Source organism: Bubalus kerabau, chromosome 7, assembly GCF_029407905.1.
Source record: "Bubalus kerabau isolate K-KA32 ecotype Philippines breed swamp buffalo chromosome 7, PCC_UOA_SB_1v2, whole genome shotgun sequence".
Classification (NCBI taxonomy): domain Eukaryota; kingdom Metazoa; phylum Chordata; class Mammalia; order Artiodactyla; family Bovidae; genus Bubalus; species Bubalus kerabau.
Genome location: NC_073630.1, coordinates 95,786,070 through 95,803,228, shown reverse-complemented (window position 1 = coordinate 95,803,228; position 17,159 = coordinate 95,786,070). Strand labels below are relative to the sequence as shown.

At 44.9% G+C, this 17,159-nt stretch overlaps 1 protein-coding gene and 1 non-coding gene across 14 annotated transcripts in view; both read right to left on the bottom strand.

Moving 5' to 3' along the window:
• Nucleotides 1-17,159, bottom strand: part of SHROOM3 (shroom family member 3) — a 342,494-nt gene that overhangs the window by 59,248 nt on the left and 266,087 nt on the right. The window lies entirely within an intron of this gene.
• Nucleotides 13,392-13,464, bottom strand: TRNAG-CCC (transfer RNA glycine (anticodon CCC)). Its single transcript has one exon. It is a non-coding gene; the product is annotated as a tRNA-Gly (tRNA).

Genomic DNA, 17,159 nt, shown 5'->3' with positions numbered 1-17,159 from the left:
CTGAAATAGGTGCAAAGGAACAATGGCTTTCATAGCATTGTTGAGAAGTGTTGTGTTAGTTGCTCAGTCATGTAGGACTCTTTGCAAGCCTATGGACTGTAGCCTCCATCCACGAAATTCTCCAGGTAAGAATACTGGAGTGGGTTGCCATGCCCTCCTCCATGGAATCTTCCCAACCCAGGATCAAACCTGGGTCTCCCACACTGCAGGTAGATTCTTTACCATCTGAGCCACCAAAGAGGCCCAATTCAGGTAAAGCACGTAGAATAATAATGATGTCTGTACCTATTCAGTTCAGTTCAATTCAGTCGCTCAGTCGTGCCCGACTCTTTGCGACCCCATGAATTGCAGCACGCCAGGCCTCCCTCGGAGAAGGCAATGGCAACCCACTCCAGTACTCTTGCCTGGAAAATCCCATGGATGGAGGAGCCTGGTAGGCTGCAGTCCATGGGGTCGCTAAGAGTCAGACACGACTGAGCGACCTCACTTCCACTTTTCACTTTCATGTACTGGAGAAGGAAAAGGCAACCCACTCCAGTGTTCTTGCCTGGAGAATCCCAGAGACGGCGGGGCCTGGTGGGCTGCCGTCTCTGGGGTCGCACAGAGTCGGACACGACTGAAGCGACTTAGCAGCAGCAGCAGCAGGCCTCCCTGTCCATCACCAACTCCCAGAGTTCACTCAGACTCACATCCATCGAGTCAGTGATGCCATCCAGCCATCTCATCCTCTGTCGTCCCCTCCTCCTCCTGCCCCCAATCCCTCCCAGCATCAGTCTTCTCCAATGAGTCAACTCTTCACATGAGGTGGCCAAAGTACTGGAGTTTCAGCTTCAGCATCATTCCTTCCAAAGAAATCCCAGGGCTGATCTCCTTCAGAATGGACTGGTTGGATCTCCTTGCAGTCCAAGGGACTCTCAAGAGTCTTCTCCAACACCACAGTTCAAAAGCATCAATTCTTCAGTGCTCAGCCTTCTTCACAGTCCAACTCTCACATCCATACATGACCACAGGAAAAACCATAGCCTTGACTAGACGGACCTTTGTTGGCAAAGTAATGTCTCTGCTTTTGAATACGCTATATAGTTTGGTCATAACTTTCCTTCCAAGGAGTAAGCGTCTTGTAATTTCATGGCTGCAGTCACCATCTGCAGTGATTTTGGAGCCCAAAAAAATAAAGTCTGACACTGTTTCCCCATCTATTTCCCATGAAGTGATGAGACCAGATGCCATGTTCTGAATGTTGAGCTTTAAGTCAACTTTTTCACTCTCCACTTTCACTTTCATCAAGAGGCTTTTGAGTTCCTCTTCACTTTCTGCCATAAGGGTTGTGTCATCTGCATATCTGAGGTTATTGATATTTCTCCCGGCAATCTTGATTCCAGCTTGTGCTTCTTCCAGTCCAGCGTTTCTCATGATGTACTCTGCATATAAGTTAAATAAACAGGGTGACAATATACAGCCTTGACATACTCCTTTTCCTATTTGGAACCAGTCTATTGTTCCATGTCCAGTTCTACTGTTGCTTCCTGACCTGCACACAGATTTCTCAAGAGGCAGATCAGGTGGTCTGGTATTCCCATCTCTTTCAGAATTTTCCACAGTTTATTGTGATCCACACAGTCAAAGGCTTTGACATAGTCAATAAAGCAGAAATAGATGTTTTTCTGGAACTCTCTTGCTTTTTCCATGATTCAGCGGATGTTGACAATTTGATCTCTGGTTCCTCTGCCTTTTCTAAAACCAGCTTGAACATCAGGAAGTTCATGGTTCACGTATTACTGAAGCCTGGCTTGGAGAATTTTGAGCATTACTTTACTAGTGTGTGAGATGAGTGCAATTGTGCATTAGTTTGAGCATTCTTTGGCATTGCCTTTCTTTGGGATTGGAATGAAAACTGACCTTTTCCAGTCCTGTGGCCCCTGCTGAGTTTTCCAAATTTACCTATTCAGCACTCAGCAAATCAGCTCCTATAATTATATGTATCCTGTGGAGTTGGTATCGAGCTTCTAGATAATGTCTGTTAACTGTCCTGCATACTGCCTACACATGGGGTATCTGCTTAATTAATGAATCATTTTCATTATTGTCTTCAACCTTCATTTTAGAACTCCTTTCAGCCAAGATCGTTATGTAAAACAGACACAACTAAAAGACCTAATTTGTGCTGGAAATAACAGCAAAAAGAGCCTTGTCTGGAGTTAGCACATCAGAGACTTTTGCAGAATTCATCATGTGGTCTCTAATTAGGGTTTCTCCTACAGCCCTAAGCCACAAGAAAAAGCTCTGATGTGCTAACTCTGGACAAGGCTCTTTTGGCCCCAGTGGCCATCTGATTTAAGCTGAGGTGGAAAGTAGACTCAGGGGCATCTTATCAAATCCATGAATGTAAAGATGACACAGCACATCCACAGCCAGCCATTGGTAGAATCCATTTCGACAGCAAGCTTGACTTTCTGGCTTTCCTCTAGACCCTGCTGCTGTCCATGGGAGAAAACAAGAAAGACCAGGCCTAAGCTTTCACAAAACCTTTGTGGCATTTAGTAACTTCCTCATTTTGGGGCCTAAAACACAGTTGTTGGCCCTGCCCTCTCTGAATATGGCCGAGTCCTTTTCTCTCTCCTTAGCCCCTACCCCTCTCTGGGAAGCACCAAGGGATGGAAGGTCCAAGGTGCAGGCTGTCTGGAGTGAAGGGCTAGAAGGAAGAGCAGGCAAATAGGAAAGAGATGGAAGCAAGAAGAACAGGAGGCTGTTTCATCTTTTTAAGGATTTTTTATGCAGGATTCTTCTCACCCCTAGCAGAGACCAGCACCCCAGCAATGACCTCTGGGGGACCAGGCTGAGGTTAACAACCGGGTGTGAGGGCTCAGAAAACCTGGGTTGCGTGTTGCTGACGGTGCCAAGTCACAGCACAGCCTCCCTGCCAATCTTCACCTCCCCCGACCCTGGGCTGGCTACGAGGCTCCAGTGTGGGCTGCCTGGATGCTCGACACCAAGGAGGAAGCAAGGCTGAAAGGAAGGCAGGAAGGATGACCAGCACCCAGAACACACCTTCTCTGCCTTAAACTCTTTCTGGAATAATCGGGACAACAAATAAACACTTTTAAACTCACATGCTCTAGTGAAAAGAAATTCCATAGTGAATCTTGCTGGCCAAACTGGTGAGATGTTTTTGAGGGTTGTTTTTAATATCGTTTTTACTACTGTCCATCTCAGTACCACAAACTATGAACAAGGAAACAGAAATCAGAGCTGACTTGAAAGATTTACCAGGGGCCAAAACAAAATGATTGTGATGCACTAGCCCAGTGTCATCTTTCTTCGCCAGATAAACAAGAAATCCAGGCCAACCACCTACATATTTCTACTTCCTATGCTAAGTACATTCATATTCCCAGCCCCCACTGTTCATACATGAATGTGAGAGTTGGACCATAAAGAAGGCTGAGCGCCAAAGAATTGATGGTTTCGAACTGTGGTGCTGGAGAAGACTCTTGAGAGTTCCTTGGACAGCAAGGAGATCAAACTAGTCAATCCTAAAGGAAATCAACCCTGAATAAGGAATGAAGCTGAAACTCCAATACTTTGGCCACCTGATGAGAAGAGCCTTACTCATGAGAAAGGACCCTCATGCTGGGAAAGACTGAGGGCATGAGAAGGGGACAACAGAGGATGAGATGGTTAGATGGCATCACTGACTCAATGGACTCAAAGAGTTTGAGTGAACTCTGGGAGATGATTAAGGTCAAGGAAGCCTGCTGTGAGGCAGTCCACGGGATCACAAAGAGTCAAATACGACTTAGCCACCGAATAACAGCACAGTTGATAATTTATGAATATATACTAACTGCTTCACTATTTGGTATTTTAATGGAGTCCTTAACTGCTTTCTGAACTGAGCTTCAGCCAATACTGAAGAAGCAGTTCCAGATCGCCCTGTTCCTGTAGCTCTCTTGAACTCCAAGGGGAGGTGTCTGGGGAGGGTCTCTCCAGATCCCTTTAGCTCCTGATTTCTACTATATTTCCATGAGGATGGGCAGAGGGGGCTCCAATCTCCTTAGCGTGGGCTGTTACAGCCTTAGGAAGAGCTCAGTTCTGACAATCAGCAGTTTTCCTCTTTTGGTTGTGTTTTGCCTGGGGAAGCTTCCTCGCCAGCCACATCCACTCCAGTCCCCCTCCAACCCAGGGGCCAGCGCCATCTTTAAAAAGAAAACTAAATGGATTATGTCATTTCTAATAATAAAACTTGTGTAGCTTCCACATGCACTCTGGAGAAAATCCAAGTTCTTATAAAGAACAATATAAAGAACAAGCCTGCTACGCTCTCCACTTCACACATGCAATTCCCTCCGCCTGGAAGTCTTCCTCCCGATTCTCTGCTTGACCGGCTCGTCCTCAGCCTTTTGGTCCAGGGAGCACACCACCTCCTCAGAGACCATTTCATCTGCCTCATACAGTCTCTGCCCAGCACCTGGTCTTTCCTGTCATTGCACCTGGGGCCACAGGTAAATGTTTATTTCCACACGGATTGCACTGGACAGAAAGTGCAGCCAACTCAGGGTCCACGGCTGGCTTTTCTTCAGTTTTGCGCTTTTAAACCACTACATACCCAGGGCCTCAGTGAGTGGCTCACGATAGGCACACAATACAGATTTATAGAAGCAATCACAGTTGACTGTAAAGGGAAAAATTGTGTGATGCATCCAAAATGGAGCTCTATGCCCTTCAACTTTTAAAGGCATTAAATTGTTTACGCATTTTGGGAAAGCTGGGGACCTCTTTTAGTCACTTTCTATATAAAGTTATGAGGGCTTCCCTGGTGGCTCAGCAGTAAAAAAAATTCACCTGCCAATGCAGGAGATGTGGGTTCGATCTCTGGGTCGGGACGATTCCCCCTGAGGAGGGCATGTAACCCACTCCAGTATTCTTGCCTGGAGATTCCCATGGACAGAGGAGCATGGCAGGCTACAGCCCATAGGGTCACAAAGAGTCGGACTCGACTGAGCTGCTAAACAACAACAACATGTAAGGTTGTGAGTTGATTCCTTTGTAAAGTAGAATTCGGCTCTAACTGTTGGTCCCTCTCACAACAGCTGGCTTTTGTGGAGTAGACAGGAGCAGTGCTGGGGGACTACCCCCTCGCCCAACAGTTGGCACAGCTCAGCACCATCTTGCTGCCTTATGTTTCGAAACCACCAGAATGCTTTTTGAGATTAAACAGACAGAAGTGCATTTATACAGGGCCAAATTGTCCTCAGAGTCCCCTAGAGAAATTCCTTTGGATTTAGGCGGGGTGCCTGCATGTATTCATTTTCATAATTTGCTCTGTGAAGTTGCGTTTGTGGGTGCCTGGGTCTCTATGTTCTCTTTCTGCTGCTCCAGGTCCATCACGCAGGAAGCTGCATGTCATCATCTCTGCATCCTGTTTCCAGGCCTCTCCTCGTATCAGAACCTCAGGTTCCCGAGCCCCTTTCTTCCCTTCAGTCTCTGGGAGGCAGAGAGGGTCTGGATTCTCCGCCCCTTCAGTGTGTGGCAGAAGATACTAAGAACCCATGCCCTCTGGCTCAGATTTCTGCTCTTAGCCTAAGGCAGCTGTTCTTTCTTTGCTGATGACTGGGCATCTATCAAAGGTGTCACAGATGTCCTCAATGAACTGCCCTCTCTTGAAAAGCCCCTTGTTTCTATTACTGATCTTTTGGTTCCTATGTATTTAGACAGAACCTTTTGGGTCACTGTCCCTTCATTCTTCCGCTCTCTTGGGGCTTCCCTTGTGGCTCAGCTGGTAAAGAATCTGCCTGCAATGCCGGAGACCTGGGTTTGATCCCTGGGTTGGGAAGATCTCCTGGAGAAGGGATAGGCTGCCCACTCCAGTATTCTTGGACTTCCTTGGTGGCTCAGATGGCAGAGAATCTGCCTACAACACAGGAGACCCAGGTTCAGTCCCTGGATGAGGAAGATCCCCTGGAGGAGAGCATGGCAACCCATTCCAGTATTCTTGCCTGGAGAATCCCATGGACAGAGGAGCCTGGTGGGCTGCAGTCCATGGGGTCCCAAAGAGTCAGACATGACTGAGCGACTAAGCACAGCACAGCAAAGGGCATGCTTACAGTGGAACGCACTGAACAGGATACAGGCCTGAGGCAACACAGAGTAGACTTCTTAGATGGCAAGTAATAATTTAAAAAGCAAGTGAAGTGCAAGTCTCTCAGTTGTGTCCGACTCTTTGCGACCCCATGAACTATACAGTCCATAGAATTCTCCAGGCCAGAATACTGGAGTGGGTAGCCTATTACTTCTCCAGGGTATCTTCCTGACCCAGGAATTGAACTGGGCTCTCCTGCACTGCAGGTGGATTCTTTACCAGCTGAGCTACCCAGGCATCCCTTTACTTGTCCTCAAAAAAACCTCTTCCTTCTGTTCACCCACCTTGGTTTGGCAGTATGGTTATTACAGGAGGCCATGTATAACCCTTCAGCCGTGCATAGAGGTGCTTTGTAGGTCTCGGCCCTGTGTCGACCTGTACCTCCTGTGCCTCTTGTTGACGCTTTTTCTCACTTGATTTCCCCTGAAACCTCCCAAATGGAACAAGTGTACAACTTACAACACTAACATTCAGCATATTTCTGACTCTTTCCGAAACCATAAGCCTAACTATCTCCAGATCTTAAGCCAGTGACCTAGATGCCAACCTTGCATCTGGAAAAGGGTGGGTAGGGGAAAAAGCCAAATAACTAGCCAAATCTTTTAACCTACCTATTAAATACTTAATCTGCGTCATATTTACTTTTGACTGCAATGCTACCACCTCCAGGGCCCTAAGACTAGTCCAGGGCAAGTGCATAGGAAAACCAAGGGCCCTCATGCAAGGGCTTATATTAAATTGGCGACATCTTTACCACTGGAGCGTATTGTCCTAGACACAAACACTCCTCAAGAGTATGACCTTAAATCAACACAGTAAGTGGCAGGCTGCATAACTTGTATGAACAATGTGGATTCCACAGCCAGCTGCTTGGGTTCCTATTCTGGCTCTGTCACCTAGCAGGTGTCTGACTTTGGGCAGGTCATTCAGCCTCTCACGCCTCGGTTTCCTCCCCCATAAATATTAAAATATGCATATCAAAGTGTAGTTGTGAGGCTTGAATGAATATGTGTAACACACTTAGAACGGTGCCTGGCAGTGTTTCCTTCTTACCATTGGCAAGGAAATTTACATTTCTTGGACACATGGTGTGTACCAGATACTGTGCTTTAATAGGTTATTAATCTTATCATTTGAGACAGCAATGATCCTCATATAGATAAAGAAAGCAAAAAGAAATAAGACAAGTAGAAAGTAGTCCTGTTGGAGACCACACCACGCCTCAGGCAATGCCTGAGGGTCCCAAGACTGTGCGTGCTTTTTTCTTAGGCATCAGCCACATGCCAATCCACATGACCATTTCTGCCACATGACCCTTTTGCCATTCATACATGACAGAAAGCAATGAATGAAGACAAAAGACCAGAAAAAGTACCAAAATGTTACTACTGGGTGATAGGATTAAGGGTGATATTTTTCCCCCCTTTTCTGTATGTTGCAAATTGTTTACAATTAACATTTATGACTGTAGTTATCAGAAAAAGTAAAATCAGCCTTAATTTTTTTTCCCTCACTAGAATGAATCTCAGCCTGATTTCTCCATATTTTTAAAGGAAAAGCTTTGTCAGGAAATGGAGTGGATGTACTACCCTGGGGGTAAGTTTGGGCAATGGAGAGACTTCATGCCACTATTCCATCTGAGCCCTAGCACCTCAGCTGTAAAAAGGGGCAGAGTCTTATCTGCCTGGTGACATGGCTGTGGGATCTGGTAAGCCTGGCATGTGATAACCACCACAAGAAGGGAGCTATTATCATTTGATCCAAGTGGCCTACATAAGAGAGATGAGTACGGGAAGGCACCCAAGGGGTGTGACAGGATGCGGGTATAACCATTGGCTCTTTCATTCCTTAAAGAGGGCAACTGCAAATGTCCAAAGCATTTGGTGAGAGATATAAATGTCACAGTTCTCGCATCTAAGAACAGGAAATAAAAGGCGTTACCTGGGCCCCTTAGGAACAGACCAGGGCAGAAGGCCCAGCAACCAGCGTGAAAGAAATGGTTTCTGGAGTATCAAGGCTGACAGTATCAGCCTAAGGATTCTTCTACAAGCCTCATTTCAGCAGAGGTAACTTCAGGCGCTGAGCAGGGATGGGACTTGGCGAATGTGTCTGCATGGTTGTTTTCAAAACATGATGAGGTTGGGCCCAGGTCTTTTTAGACCCTGGAGTCCTCTCACCTTAGGCTTTAGGGAGTGAGACCCCCTATCCTCCTGCAAGTGGGAGTGGATGACAGACCCTGGCTCTGGAAGGGAGGAGACTGCAGTCTGTGGGAGGTAGGGTTTCTTTCTCCCATGCGTGCTCAGTCATGTCCAATTTTGTGACCCCATGGACTGTAGCCCACCAGGCTCCTCTATCCATGGGATTCTCCAGGCAAGAATTCTGGAGTGGGTTGCCATTTCTTCCTCCAGGGGATCTTCCCGACCCAGTGATCGAACCCAGGTCTCCTGCATTGGCAGGCAGATTCTTTACCACTGAGCCATCAAGGAAGCCCTTCTGTCTTCCATCTACATGCAAATAAGTTGCTCCTGTCCTAGACCTGCCTGGAGAAGAGGGATGGACGTGCAAAATGTAAATGGAGGTGGTCATTCATCGCAAGAAAATAGGTCCCTGGCTAAATTTGGCAACAGCTGAGGGATCTTAGCAAAATGGAACTCACCCCCTTGTTTGTGGGGGAGGCCTAATCCTTACTTTGCCCAAGAGGATTATTGGGTCTTAGAAAGAAGCTCACATGCACTTTTTTTAAGCTTGTGCCAACTGCATTTGTGTCCACAATATCCAAGATTCGTTCTGCTTTTTGGGGTAGATAATAGACATTCCATGCTATTTACATCCCTCCAAATCTCAAACCTAAATGTTTCCAACCTCTGCTATCACCCAAAGTGGGACTCTGTCTCCCAAGCTTTGCCCCAGCTGTGGCTTTATATTCTTTGGAAGTATATTTTAAATGGAAGGCAAGGTACCCACACTGCAGTCAACTTGTGGAAAAGTAATCGTCTGTGGATTTTAATATATCTTTTCAAGGTGTTTGTAACTATGGTTCCACTGGCTAAGTTTCTACTTATCCCCATCATTTTTCCTTTCCTTCCGTTACTATGTGCTGTGCTGTGCTAAGTCGCTTCAGCCATGTCCGACTCTTTGTAATCCTATGGACTGTAGCCCGCTAGGCTCCTCTATCCGTGGAATTCTCCAGGCAAGAATACTGGAGTGAGTTGCCATGCCCCTCTTCAGGGGATCTTCCTGACCCAGGGATTGAACCCGTGTCTCTTATGTCTCCTATACCAGCAGGCAGGTTCTTCACCACTAGTGCCACCTGGGAAGCCCAGCACCTGAGTAGGGCTTTACAAAGTATTTTTACATAACAAATTCAATCCTCATAATAACCCTATGAAGTGTTTTCCCTCTTTCATAGAAAAAGGAAACCGGGGAATGGGTAATTTAAGTAAATTGCTCAAGATCACAAAGACAGTGGTAAAGCCAAGACCCCACACACTATAAGGCTCGGAAGCATGCCCTTAACCTTGATCTGCACATCATCTAGGGGCTCAGATACTTGTAGGTGGAGTGGACTGTAGAATAAATAGAGCTGCCTGATTCCAGGAAAAGCATGACAATTCTTCCAGTCCTGGCATCCTCAGGAGCCACGATCTGTGGTGGCTTCTATAGTAACTTCTCACCTTCACCAACAGGGCTGTTTAATTTCCATCTGCAGTTACAGTTCCTGTTTCTGGGGACAATGGAACTCGCAATGAGTAGGAATCTGGGCCTCAAACAGCATCTGATTTGAAGCTTCAAGACAAACTCTGAGCTGGCTGTGCTCTCTTCTTGAACCTTTGGGCTGCCTACGATCCCTAGGTTTCCTGAGCCTACCTGGTCCTCCAAGCTGAAGGAAAACCTGCCATGGACACCAATTCCTTCCAGACCAGAACCTGGTCTTGTTAACGTCCTAGGCATAAACAGATGGTACTGGGCACAAAAGCTAAAACAAAAGCAGGTGGGAAAGTGAGTGGTCATCTTCTTCCAAATGGGCACAGCAGGTCCTACCCCCTCGCCTGGGCACCAGCACACAGGAGGTGCCAGCGGGTAGGGGCTTGGCAGGTCCACCCTGGGCCAGCTGAGAGCAGGAAATACCCTGTGAGCCGCACATCACCCCTCGTCTCCCCTCCCACTAGAATGCCAGCACGCCAAGCCTGGGAAAAGTACAGAATCCACGACAAAGAGAAGGTACTGGACTGTGACCCCATGACACAAACCAGGGGCGGATCAGCGGCCTCCGCCCCAGCCAGACCTGGCTCAGTGGGGAGGCGGCCTCCTCTCACTACTGAATTCCAGCTGCTGGTGGTGAAGAGGTAACCATGGGAACCAACACAAAGGGCTTAAGTTGAGTGAAAGAGGCTGGAGGCGATGGGGAAGAAGCAGAGGGACCTTCAAGTGACAGTCCTATGATTCTCCTAGCTTTAGCCCAGCACAGTTACTATGGATCAGACTAAGAGACTAGTGGAAACTGAACAGAGCCAAGCAGCCTCTAGGGGTCAGAGACAACCAGAGAGCTGTAGGGTTTCCCTCCAGATTTCTTTTCTCTCCTTCAGAGTGATGCCCCCAAAGCTTCATCCGCCAGGACTTTGGCCCTGAGATAACACGGCTCACTTGGGTGGACAAAACTGGTACACGGTGACGTTCCTTTAAACAAGCAGCACTTTGCAAAGAGGTTCCTCTCGTGCCCCCTGGCTTCAGCCTGTTGTCCCAGCAGCACCCACTCTGCTTGCTGAGGGGCTTCCCTGGTGGGTTTTACACAGACCTGGGTGGTTGAGGAACTGGTCCGGAGGTTGGCCGACAAGCTACACTACAGAAGACAGCCATGGATGCTGAGAACGTTAAGAGAGCATCTTGCATAAAAACCTGTACTCTGGTGGGGTGGGCTGGGAATTCTGTGAAAAGGCTCATATCTACGTAGGGAATCATGTCTGTATACTTAACTATCTTCCCCTCAAGGCACCCACATATTATTTTAATTGGCCAATGTGACTTCATGTGTCTTCATTAACTCAGAAGGGTTCTCAATCTACCACTTGGGATTTTTTCTTTTATAAAGTTCTAAATCAGGGTTCTCCAGAATCTGGCAGTTGAGGAAACACCATGAAAATGGGGAATATAAAATATCCTGGGGCAACAGTTTAATGTTCCTCTTAATTTTTAAAAAATATAGCTGATTTATAGTGCTGTGTTGGATTTAGGTGTACATTAAAGAGATTCAGTCATATATATATTCTAACATATATAATGGAGCTAAAGCTCCAATGCTTTAGCCACCTGATGCAAAGAGCCAACTCACTGGAAAAGACCCTGATGCTGGGAAAGATTGAGGGTAGGAGGAGACGCGGGCAACAGAAGATGAGATGGTTGGATGGCATCACTGACTCAAATGGACATGAGTTTGAGCAAACTCTGGGAGATAGTGAAGGACAGGGAAGCCCGGCGTGCTGCAGTCCATGGGGTCCAACAACAATATTCTAACAGATACACACTAGTATATATATAAAATAGATAACAACAAGGATCTACATTTCTCTCACTTTCAGGGCTTGTGGTACACTTCTCATCTTGCCTTGCTAGTAGAGACCAAGATAATACTGCACCTATGTCAGCCCCTACTAGGGCTTTACAAAATCTCAAGCAAATCCACGTTCTTTGTTCACAAGTCACAGAGGGCCGCTGACAGGAAGACTTTTGAGGGCCTGGGGAAAGACCCTGACCATATTCACAAGCGTGTCTCCTGTGAGTCCCCCTCAAGGTAGAAAGTAGACCCGTCAACTATTTAAGATATACATACTCTCCATCACCGGTGCTCACCCGCACACCGCCCAACATTGTAGCCTGAGTGCCACTTACTGGTGTTACTTTCTACCTGCAGTAATTAAATCTTAAGAATAATTTCACCTAAAAGGGAAAAACAAATTCCAGGAAATAGTGAAGGACAGGGAAGCCTGGCGTGCTACAGCCCATGTGGTCGCAAAGAGATGGGCATGGCTTAGCAATTGCACAAGGGCAACAACAAGAAGGGAAAAGTAACTGATATCTATTAACAACCTCCTCAGTTGAGAGGCAAGATCTGTGGGGTTCCAACCCTGGCACCTCCATGCCCTCAGCAAGCTAGTTCATCTCTTTTGTGGTTTTGGAGTTTTCTCACCTTTAAAGGGCTCAATAAGAGTGCCTACCTCATACAAGCATGAGGAAGATACAAAAAGAGTCTCAGACAGCACCTGAGTCTTAGTAGGGACTCGATACATATTAGATATTAATACCCACTAGGTGCCAGGATAGTTATTTTTATATTTTAATCCTTGAAACAGCCTAATCTGATCATATATATTAACACTTCTTTTATCACCATTTTACAGATATGGAAGCTCAGGCTTAAAGAATTTAAGGACCTACCCTAAATTACTAGGCAATAAAGCTCAGATTTAGGAGAAGGCAATGGCACCCCACTCCAGTCTTCTTGCCTGGAAAATCCCATGGGCAGAGGAGCCTGGTAGGCTGCAGTCCATGGGGTCGCGAAGAGTCAGACATGACTGAGCGACTTCACTTTCACTTTTCACTTTCATGCATTGGAGAAGGAAATGGCAACCCACTCCAGTGTTCTTGCATGGAGAATCCCAGGGATGGGGAAGCCTGGTGGGCTGCCGTCTATGGGGTCGCACAGAGTCGGACATGACTGAAGCGACTTAGCAGCAGCAGCAGCAAAGCTCAGATTTGGGTTTCCAGGTGACACTAGCGGTTAAGAATTCGCCTGCCAATGCACGTAGACATAAGAGATTCGGGTTTGATCCCTGGGTTGGGAAGATCCCCTCAAGGAGGGCACGGCCACCCACTCCACTCCAGTAATCTCGCCTGGAGAATCCCATGGACAGAGGAGCCTGGAGGGCTGCAGTCCAGTGTCACAAAGACACGGACACAACGGAAGCAAGTGAGCACGCATGCACCCAGAGCTCAGATTCAAACCCAGGCTGCTCTGTTTTCACAGCCTAAGACCCTTCCACAATTCTATCCTGCCTTTCTAGGAGACCATGTTGTTGTAACTAAAAGTAAGGATAAGAAGAAATTCTGGTGTCTAAGAAAACAGCATCAAAACAAAACAGGATTTTAAATCTCCACCTTAAGCAAGAGGCTTTTTTAAACTAGTTTTTAAAATTAACAACAAAAAAAATCATTTATTTGGCTACACTGGGTCTTAATTGCAGCATGTGGGATCTAGTTCCCTGACCAGGGATTAAACCTGGGCCCCCTGCATTGGGAGTGCAAAGTCTTAGCCACTGGACCACCAGGGAAGTCCCTAAAGTTTTTTTTAAACTAACAAAACCAGCCTAAGAGAATGCCTCTGCCCTGAAAAAAAAAAAGCCCATGAGAAATGGGCACACATTCACACAATCAGGGCAGCTGTGAACCTTTGGGTGTAAAATGTTTTATTATTCATCACCGAATTCCCAGGGGTTAATATGTTCTCAGTAAACGTTTGATAAATGCTTAGTGAATTAGTTAAATCATTCTAACAAAAAAAATGCTTCTCTTGGACTTGGCAAAGTTTACATTGTCTTTCCCAAACACTTTGCTGAACCTAAATAATTGAAGATTAATAGATTAAGTAAACTATTATATTTACCACTCTGTATAAGGTATTTTACTGAAAAATCCAGTTATATAATGTGTCCCTTAAAAAAAAAAAAGGCACAATATTAATTATACAGAGATCATTTTTCTTTCCCCTACTTCTTTGGAAAGAGTTTATAATATGTAAACCTTTCACCTGGATTCTGTGAATGCTGTGAGCCTGGTCTGGTAGTTCAGTTTCAACTACTCTCATGAAATCCTCAAAAACAGAGGGCTTTGCCTAGCGGGTATTTTCTCTCTTTGAGGTTTACATTTGATAGCAAAGCAAAGCCCTAGTGGTACTTTGATCAGGTAAGCAAGAACTAAATTTAAATTCCCTACAACCTGGGAAAAGACCCCATTAAAATGAAGATACATATAATGTTAAGGATATTTGTTACTATAAGATCCTTGATAATCTTAAATAAATGAGGTGGCTTTTACAAAAAATGGAAATCACTTTCCCATTAACAACAAAACCACATATTTATCACAATACATGGAATTATGAGGGGACACTTACCGAGTTCTTAACTAAGCTAAATACTTTGATTACCTAACAATTCTTAAAACGCTATGAAGGAGGTATTTTATTACTGTCCAATGGCTCTGGGTTCAGATGCATTTAATAACTTGCCCAAAGTAACATATACCTAGAGGCAGAGATGAGATATATACTCTTGTCTATCTCTAGGAACTATGCTCTGCTTTGAATTGAGCTAATGCTTTGAATACAATAAAATACATGTCTCAAATGCTCAGTTCAATGGAGTTTGACATACAACACTTCCATGGCTCTGAAAGTTACCTCTTGCCAGTCAAACTCTCTCGATCTCCACCCCCAAGCAACCACTAACATCCATGGTCATAGATTAGTTTTGCCTGTTCTAGAACTTCATAAATAGAACTGCTTATATATTCTTTTGTGTCGGCCTCCTTTCAGTTTAACATAATGGTTGAGATTCATCCTGGCTCTTGTGTTTATCACAAGCTCACCCCTTTTGACTGATGAGTGGTATTCCCTTGGTGTGGCTGTACCACAGTTAATCTGTTTTCTTATTGGTGGACACAGGGTTGTTCTCAGTTGTTGGCAATTATGAATAACATTGCCATGGCCACTCTGTACAAGCCTCTTTGTGGGCATCTGTTTTCATCAGTTTGGGTAAATAGCTGGGTGTGGATATGTTGAGTCATAAGGTTGATGTATGTTTAACTTTATAACAAACAAGTTCTTAACCCCTGTACTCTATTCCCTCAGAATGGCACTAGCTTATTGACATGTTTGATTTCTTCTCTTATATGACGAATTCCTTGAGGACAGAGGACCAATCTGCAGTTGCTGGGCCTCCCACATAGCAAATGTTTGTCGAACAAATGAACGATCATTGTTCATACTCCTATTCCTTCTCTGGGTGTTACCAAAGCATAAGAAAACATGCTTGGCATGCATGGAGAAATAGGACAAGCTGAAGGGTTGTGAGGTGGGGGTAAAAGAACCAGCCAGCTAGGAGACTCCTGACTTGCCCGTTTTTTTTTTTTTTTTTTTTGACATGACCTTTCCTAGAAAGTAAATCCCTCCCAATGATCCTGCAGGGAGGGCGAGGGGTGGCTATTCCTGATCAAGTGACCACAGAAAGGGAGGAAGGTGTCGCTGCAATTGAGGTCACATGGTGGTTAGGATTACAGGATACTTCTGTCAAACAGGAGGGCGGAGGAAGCAGCAACCCATGAAATTCTAGTGGCAGAGCAGGAGCTCAGGAGGACGGCCTCCAACACAAGTTACAGGAATACTTGGTTTTGTTGAAAGTACCTCACCTTTTCTACATTGGAAACGAAAAGTCAAGAATACATTTGGAGGAGAAAGTAAAATGTTGATGTAAAAATGTAACCAGACTTAGGGTTAGTTGCTCAGTTGTATCCAACTCTTTGTGACCCCATGTACTATATATAGCTCACCAGGCTCCTCTGTCCATGGCATTCTCCAGGCAAGAGTACTGGAGTGGGTAGCCATTCCCTTTTCCAGGGGATCTTCCCAACCCAGGGATCGAATCCAGGTCTTCTGCACTGCAGACAGATTATCTACCTTCTAAATCTTGGGAAGCAGAACTTTTAATTTCCATAAATCTGTTCATTTACTTGAAATTACAGAACTTGTACTATAGTCAACCTAGAACTTCTTAGAAAATAAGTAAATCATTGTTGATTTTCTATCCATCAACAGAAAAGGATTGGCAAGTCCTGGGGGTAAATTTAAAATCTTTTTAGCCAAAGGAAAATCTTTTTATTTTTTACATAAATCAAAACAGGGCTTTGCCACATCCTGAGCTCAGGTGCTTCTGAGGCAATTTTTATTTCCCTTGATTCCAGGTTGCTGAGGACTGAAATTTGTTTAGAATTCCTCAATTTGGGGGTTCTGAGAAGTGACGTTGCCTGCCTTTATCCAAACAGTATTGCACCGAAGCCATCCTAGGCAGATGGATGTTTATCCTATTCTTAAAATCTCCAGGGAAGTAAATTCTCTACAACATCCCTTGGTAACCTTCTCCAGGGTTTTATCAAGTGTACAGCAAGGAAGTTCTGATGCAGAAACCAATAAAAATATTAACTCTATGAACCTAGTTACCAGCACTGAAAAGGCGTATGTGTTTGGGCACTTTGCCTTCATGGTAGAGATGTATTTACAAAACAGGCTATACAAACAGAAACCATTTGTCTGGAGCAGATGTGGGAAGTTGATTCAAGAGAAACTGCCACAATAAATTCTGTCCCATGAACCATGTGAATAAGTTATTGTTGGTTATAACATTTTTTAAAGTATAAATTTATTTCCTTGTCAATTCCTAAACCAGGTTTGTTAGCAATTTTAAAAACTCCAATACAGCTGCAAAGTTTTCAAATAACTAGGCTTCCATGAAAAACTAGGCCTTGACCAATCGAACGTAAATGTTATTGTTAAGGACAGTTTACTTCTGTATATGCCACTTTTCTGCCATGATCATGAAACACTTTTGTAATTAAAACAAAAATTTTTTAAAGACAAAAATTAACCATCGAAATTAATTAAAATGTAAGCCAACTTCCGGTGAGATTATTTGAGGCAAGATTAAGCATATGTCTGACCAATGTGCTTTTTGCTGGAAATGATAATTTACCTAGCCTTAAAATATTAACTAGTTAGAAATAGGAGACGCACAGAACTATCATCAGAAGCCCCTGTGCTAAGATTTCCTGCCTCACCCTGACATCTCAGAGCAATCTCTCCATGGAGATTATATACATGTGGGCTTCTATTCCCTTCCTCTCAAAAGCCTCCATGCACAAAAGTGCACCACAAGAATAACACGATTAAAAAAAAAAAGTAATGCCAAAATACATC